Source organism: Theobroma cacao, chromosome 6, assembly GCF_000208745.1.
Source record: "Theobroma cacao cultivar B97-61/B2 chromosome 6, Criollo_cocoa_genome_V2, whole genome shotgun sequence".
Taxonomy (NCBI): domain Eukaryota; kingdom Viridiplantae; phylum Streptophyta; class Magnoliopsida; order Malvales; family Malvaceae; genus Theobroma; species Theobroma cacao.
In genome coordinates, this window is record NC_030855.1 from 12683113 (window position 1) to 12691248 (window position 8136).

Below are 8136 nucleotides of genomic sequence, written 5' to 3' on the forward strand. Positions count from 1 at the left end.
TATATATAATTTTGATGTATGAAGAGATTATTAATTTATATATTAAGTGGGTCTTATATGTTTTTTTTTTATGGGTCTTATATGTTTTTTTTAAATGTATTATCTTATAAATTTAGCGAATTATTAATTTACCACGTTGATCTCAAGTCTGAACCGATCAAAAATATTATTTAATTAAAATTATTAATTTATCGAGTATTAATTTATATAAGTTTTACTATATATATCTTTTAATAACAAAATTTCTAAGTCTAGTTTTGATATAGCTAGACGTAAGTTTAATTAAGAACTGCTTACTTTAATGAATAATTTAAGATGAATAGGGAAATAAGTGTATAAAAATTAGTTAATATTTAATTTAATAACAAATTATCAATTAAAGAAAGTTTAGTCTAATTAATAAAGAATTTAATATTAATATGGAAATAAATAAAGATTATTCAATATTTTAATTAGATAAAAAATAATTAATTTAATAAATTGTCAAAGGAATACATATTGTTCACTATTACCACTTTGGAAATTCATACTTTATGTGATAAAAATGATAATGATAATAATAATTCCTTGTAAAATGAAAGGTGTCTCGATTAGGCGTGAGTCTTAGAAGCTGTTTCTTTCAGCTGAAGCCGAGGCATGTTTGTACTTGGCTGCGAATTGTAGGATTTGTAGCATGCATATTAAGCTTGCAATAAAATGGTGTGGATACAGCCACAGGGTAGGCTTGTTTCATGCTCACCATGTGTTTGCTTATTTGTTAATTTTTGTAGAGAACGTCAAGCTCTCTCACTTGCTAATGTTTGTCATTCACTGACTATTTTGTATCGGTAGCATTCATGAATAAGATCCTCACAAAACACTGTCATTACTGCTTTTAAAAAAAGATGAGAAAACAGAACAAAATCTCAAAATGAGACTAAAAAGAAAAGACACCTAAAGTTTAGAGGACTTAACTAGCCAAGTATAACTTTTGACTTTGAGGTATTCGGGTAAGAACCAAAACTGGAATTTTCTTTAAACAGAATTAAAGTAAATTAATGGTTCTAAGCTACTCCAAGATACGTATTTAGTCACATACAAGAAAAGGAAACCTACTAACTAATCAACCGTGGCATACAACTGCCAAAACTATCTTTTAAGAAATTTTCCCAAGCTCATTGGAGGATTTGAAAACATATGCAATCCCAACGAAAGGTGATCATATTTAGTAGCCATCCAAATCATAAAAAAAATTGCTTCAAGATGAACATGTTTAATTCTGCACTCCTAGCTCTCTGCATAGAAAATCGCGGCTATGAGGATCAAAAGTCGAGGGAAGATTATGGAACTTTCTTGACAACAATCAAAGTATTAATGAATCTAACACAAACCATGATAGATAACCCAAATCCCAGCAGTAAAAACATTCGAGAAACCAACATGGTAGACAAAATCATCAACCCGATCCCATTTTGAACTACTATTGAGACAATGAACCCAAAAATTAAACCAAATATAAGACAACATATTACCGTAACATAACACGAGACATGGTGGCAAATATTTGGCGAGCACATAAAAAGGGCAAGAAATTTCAATGTACAACTCTACAATTTAGAACCAGCTCAACTCTTTAGCATATTAATAAACAGTATGGATGAGGTTTGAAAGACTTACAGGGAGTTCAAGTTTTGGCGGTCTTCCTTTAAATTTCTTGCATTTCAGTGGGACAAAGGTTTGAAAGAAGGAATAAAAGCATTCTGAATAGATTCATCCTCACATTCTAGATCTTTCCACCTCTCTTCCTCTTTCTGAATGACAATCTTTTGCCCCTTTGCACTATCGGAGTTTAGCAGAAGGTTCCTCATCTTTGGGCATTTTATTATAATAATTCTCTTCAATTGTGGGAAAGACAGGGCATCACAATATATTGTCTTCATTTCGGGTAGATTTGCTAGTCGGAGAAACTCGAGCTTGCGAAACAAGTTTGAGTTTCCTTCCATCTTAGCAACTTCACTAAGTTCTTCCTGACCGATAATTTGCTCAGCATCTCGGGATATAGATATAACTAGATATTCCAAATCTGGTGCAACAAAAAGCCATGTCACATCCCTCAATTGGTTGTCCTGGGATCATTTTCAATTTCCATGTAAACCCCAAATTCAAATATTTTAGCTTTTGTAGGGCCTTTAACTTAACTAGCAATTTTTTTATATTTGTGTATGACAGACTTAGATGTTCTAGTGAAACCAAATTTGCCATACCAACTGGCAATTCTTCCAATTTGTGGTCTTTAGACAAGTCCAAAACCCTTAGCACACAGGCATAAACTTGAAGAAATCATTGATGATAACTTTCAACTTATTCCCCCACGAAACAATGTTTGGAGATTAGGCCAAGTTAATATCTCAGTTAAATTTTCAATTTGATTTTCCATCAATGATACTCTTATTACCTTTTTCTCACTTTTCACTTTCTAGTTGTTCCATTAACTGAACACTTGTTTTTTACAAGTGTTCTTATGTTTGCTAATTCTAACTTGATCGAGGGTCTGGGAGTAGTTGCAATGTGAATATTATTTGCAATATTCTACATGTTCTCTCAATATTGTTTAAAAGATAATCATCCCTGCAACCATCCGGAAAACACATTACTATAACATTCTATTATTTATTTAATCATTACCTATATTAAAGTCTATTTCTTTGTCACAATCCTGCATGTAATGTTGTATATATATATTTGAAGATATTAGAGTTGAAGTTTCTAAATAATATTAGGATAGATGTATTAATTTAAATAATATTTTCTCCCTTAAATTGAAAACATAAATAAAGGAGTGGAACCAGTTGTCGTTAGCATGGATGAAGTCTTTATATAAGTATAGCTCAACTTGGTAGTTGTCAAGTTAAAAAAAGGATGGCGCTTGTTGGGCTCTGACTAAAATTATATGATCACTAAACTACAATTTTTCTTTTTCAAAGAGAACTATCCTGCGAATTACTTTTAATAGAATTATTAAAATATTTTATGAACATGCATTACAGGTGACAATCATGGAAAAAATATGAAAAGAAAAAGAACAAAAGGGTTATTACGTAATTTGAAATACTTTATGAATTGATTCGTAGTTGTCCAAAGCCTTAAATCAAGTCATTTCCTGATCAACAATTCAAATATGGTGTTTTGCCGTCAGTGTTGTTCATTTATAATTTACTTAAATTATACATAATTTTTAATTTTAAAAAAATGATATATTTTTCTTTTTGTATTATTATTTAAACTATTAGGTCCTATTTGATTCAAGAAAAATTTGAAGGAAAAGGAAAACAAAATTAAGAATTTTAATTTTTCTTTGTTTGGTTGACATGAAAATATGAGGAAAATTAATTTGGGAAAAACTTGAGAGAACATTTAGTCCTCTCCCATAACAATTAAGAATGAAAATCAAAGAAATTTTAATATTATAGAGTTTTGTACATAAGTGAACACTGATGAAGTTACTATGAGTCATCTTTTGAGTACGTTTTTTAATTAGTAGTTTTTGAAGGTTGGAATTTTTGTTGTTGGAAATCAGAATGTTGAGATGGTTTCTATGTATGAACTATGAATTTTTTGCTAAAATTTATTAGTTCCAGAGGTGGGTTTCAGTTGCTAAACGCTCATATATATTTTCCCTGTGGAATTTAGAATTTTATACATGTATGTTGGGTTTCATGTGATACCTTTTATGTAAAGATGTTGGGTGGAAGCTTGCAAATGTCACTGAATTGCCCATCTTACATATCAGGTTGTGTAACCAGGGAGAGAAATCTTTTGTAGGAGAAGGTTGTATACCTTATCTCAAATCAAACAGTTAATTTTATATAGATTGAAAAATGGAATATGTGATTGGTTACTTTAGATAATGAAAAGTAATATTTCTCTCATTTTCTCATATTTTACTCGTTTCATTTGCATGGAAAAATCATATCCTAGCTACTCATTATGCATTATGATTAGTTTTCATTTCCCATAATAAGATCTCCATGAAGGTTTAAATGATTAAAATTTTAGATTTCAAAAAACATCTCAAATTCAAATCATTAACTATATTAAAGCCTCTTTCTTTGTCACAATCCTGCAAGGAATGTTCCTTGGTCTGATCTGCGATAGTAACTCACAGGTCTTAAGATATATATTGACAATTTTCTCACCCAAAGATCCATTGGGCCTTTGGCATTTTATGTTGCCTCAAAGCAGTCAGGAAGGAAAGGAAGGCGCACAATAAAGCTAATTGCATGGTTGTAATTAACCAGTAACAATTCCAAGACAATCTATTCAATGTGGAAGCATATAAAAAGAGTTTACCACTTGGATGTGCTACATTATGGAATTAATCATTTGCTGAATGTTGTTGGCCAGAAAAAAAAAAAATCCAAGATCTCATGTTAAGTACTTCCTACTCTGTATGCCCTATGACACTTTTCCTCTTTCAATATACTAACTGCTGTGTACATGATATTCCACTTCAATCCTTTCGTAAATTATTTGATTTTTTTTTTGTTACAATGCAAGGTTTGGTTGGAAGCTAATGGTTGGTCTTTTTCTTTTCAGTCTGAACAATTTTTAGACATCTCAAAAGAGAAATTATTTTATGAAAAAGGTAATGCATACCTTCAGATACCACACCTCATAATCAATTATCTACAAGTTCAATATTGTAATTAAGTTAGGCAACTGTCATTTGTACTTTTCTTCTGCCTTAAACAAATATCTGAAACAACAAAACTCTTAACTTTCTCACATCAGCGAGCTAGACTTGAGCAATTATGAAGATGTAGTCCTAAATAAACTCTAAGTAAACGCAATTATGGAGATTCACATCAGTGAATCCTAAGAAATAACTTAATTTGCCTCAAAAATCCACAATTAGCATCCATGTACAAAAGCATACTTATATATCAGCTATTAAGTAATCTTTGGCAGCTGCAAGTTACCAATGGATTTCCTATTTAATGCAGCAAACGCAAACAATCTGTTCCACAAGTTTACAAAAGCATCCATGTATCAGCTAAGACAATTAGCATGCCACAGAGAGTAAAAAAAAACATGTTGAATGGAAAAGTTTTTATTAGGAAGAATTATACGACAGCTACTGTTTGCTTTACATATCAATAAAAAATGCATCAATATATCTCCTATTCTCCTAACTCCTATCTACTTACAAAATTTCCTAAGTAATAACATTCAATGTGGCCAACAATGACATAATTTCATCATCAACAGCAATCTCAGGAGACTCCAAGAACTCGAGATCGTCATTGGCAATAGCCACTGGAGAATAATCTTCACTTTGGCCAGAAGACAGCATTGCTGAAATACTATCATCAACTAAAACTTGAGAAGCCTCCATGGGTGTGAGAGACTTGTTTGCATCAAGAACCACTGAAGGAGAAGCTGCAAAATGACTTGATTCAGCTGGTGATCCAAGGCATTGGCTCTGAGGAAAGCAGGGGCGAGCAGCACCAGTGAAGGTTGGTGTAGGCAAGTCCGTGGAATTAGAGACCTCCTTAATAACTTCCTCATCATCAGTCAAGTCCTCCTCTCTAAATGGTGCTCCATATTGGGCACCGTTTCTATGGCCTGGACCATCCTTACAGAAGATAACACAAAGGATGTAAGCATCCTGTACAACTCCCTTGTCAAGTAGAGGTTCATCTTCCAGTCTGTATTCGTGCAGAACCCAAGCTGTTCACTCTCCTCGTGGGGCTTTCCCTCTGTGGAAGACCAAAGTTCTAATACTCCCCACAAGTTTGTCATTGTAACGAAAAGGTCTGTCTTTCCTAGTGATCTTCCAATACCCATAGGCAGTGGCACGATTGAACCTACTCCATTTTCCATATTTCTTCTCCATTGGACAGAAAAAGTACCACTTGAGATCCCCAATCCTTAGAAGAGACTCGTCTCGCAGATCCCAAGGAGCACACTTATATATGTCAACCTCAGCAATAGCTTCAAAAGAAAACTTCTTCCCCAAAACCTTCCTCCTCAGATAGTATTGACAAAGCTCAACATCGGTAGGATGAAATCGAAATCCGGGAGCCAGTGAATTTCTCTCCATTGAACAAAAGATATATGTCCCACAGTAACTAATGACGATGATATGTACTCAAGCCAATTGGCGTGCGATATAAACCCTGTTTGGAACGTATCAGAATAACTCAGTATCAAACAAGAAAGGAAAGAAAATGAGAGCTGAAACAGACCAAGAAACCAACAATAAAAACAAATAAATCCCTAAATTCAAAATCAAGAAACCCCAAGAATCAGACCAGCAACGAAGAAATTGCAAAGTAGAAACAGCAAGTGAAGAAGACAACTTACCGAAAGAGACGAAGGCAATCGAGGAGTGACACTGAGGAATAGAAATTGAGAAAGTCAGCTGAAAATTAGAGTTAGAAGAAAGGAAGAAGACTCCTCTCGTTTATAAACGCGCCAACTACTAATCGCCTTATGGAACTAGCCGTTGCCCCATAATTTTCCTTTTTCTTTTCTTTTTTTTTAATTTTAACTTTTAAGCCTTAAGAAATTTAATTATTCAATTCTTGACATATATGAAAGGATTAAAATTTCTTACCCAAGTGATAAGATACTTGTCATTTTCTGTTAAAATAGTCATATTTATTCATTATTTTTTAAAATTTTTATTATAAATATTTTTAATTATCATCAATGTTATAAAATTTATCTAATTTATAAATGTATAAAAATTTTAATTAAATCAAATGACTCTCATTAAAAATATTTTTATTATAAATATGAATAATAATTATCTAATTTGTAAATTGAATGAATTTCATAAAAAACTTTTTTTGCTCAATCATAAAAAACTATTCCTTAAATCTAATAGTATTGAATAATTAATATTAATATTATAAAATATTGTCTTTTATCTATGAAATGAACTTTTTTTTTAATGCTAGAATAAGTCTCTCAGGGCCAGCTCCTTGTTTTAAATTTTATTAAAAATGAAAAATAAAATACATAAAGGAGGAGACATAAACCTGACCTCCAAAATTACATGTGCAATAGAAGCATAAATTCCTAAAGGAGTTACTTTCCTTGCATTTGTTTTATGAATGGAAAGGAATTGCAATATTCCTTTTTTACATGAAACTAATGTTAAAATCATATTATAAATAAGAAGTCCTAATTGAGATATTACTTCCCTTGCATTTATTATAATCATGCATGGGACAAGTAACATTACTCTTTTACAAAGAACTAATAGGAAAAGAAAAATAAAGTTTACTACTCCCTTACAATTATTTAATTCTAACATAAGGTAAGTTTAATTTATCAAGCCTAGAGATACCTCTTAATTCGCCAGCTTCAACTTGGAACACCCTCAGTCCATCATGCAAATACCTTTGATTGGAAAGAAAGTCTGCAACTTGGTTCCATTCACAATGGATGTGAGTAATTCTAAACAACCAATGATTTAAGAGATTCCGTATAGAAGTTAATACATATCTACAGTCCTAGGAGCCTAAGTTGCTTTTTCGTATCGTACACTACAAAAAATCTTTGTATTCCCAACGGATTTGCAACGGATTTCCAACGGAATTTAATTAAAATTTTTAAATGCTTGTTCCGACGGATTTCCAACGGATTTCTAATAGACTTATATTGGAAATTTTCCGTTGGAAATCCGTTGAAAAATTAAATTTTCAACGAATTTCCAACAGAATTTTCCGTTTAAAATTTGACTTGTACAATATTTCCAATGGATTCCAATGGAAAAATTCCGTTGGAATTAGTTGGAACTGTAAACAAAAAAAAAAGTGTGTAAACTTTACAGTTTGCAACGAAATATTTCCAATGAAATTTTTCGTTAGAAATCTGTTGGAAATATTAAACAGTAATATGTATGTGTTGTACAAGTCAAATTTCCAACAAAAAATTTCGTTGAAAATTCCGTCGATAAAAGTCTTATGGGTAATACTTTCCGTTGGAAATTTTCAACGGATTTCCAACGAAAATTTTCGTTGGAAAAATATATTACCAACGAAAATTTTTTAACAAAATATTCCATTGGAAAATTTCCGTTGGTAATAACTTTTTCCAACAAAAAATTTCGTTGGAAATTTCCAACGAAAAATTCTATTGAAAAAT

At 31.6% G+C, this 8136-nt stretch overlaps 1 pseudogene; it reads right to left on the reverse strand.

The window, feature by feature from the left end:
* Nucleotides 1701–6082, reverse strand: LOC18595749 (annotated as a pseudogene).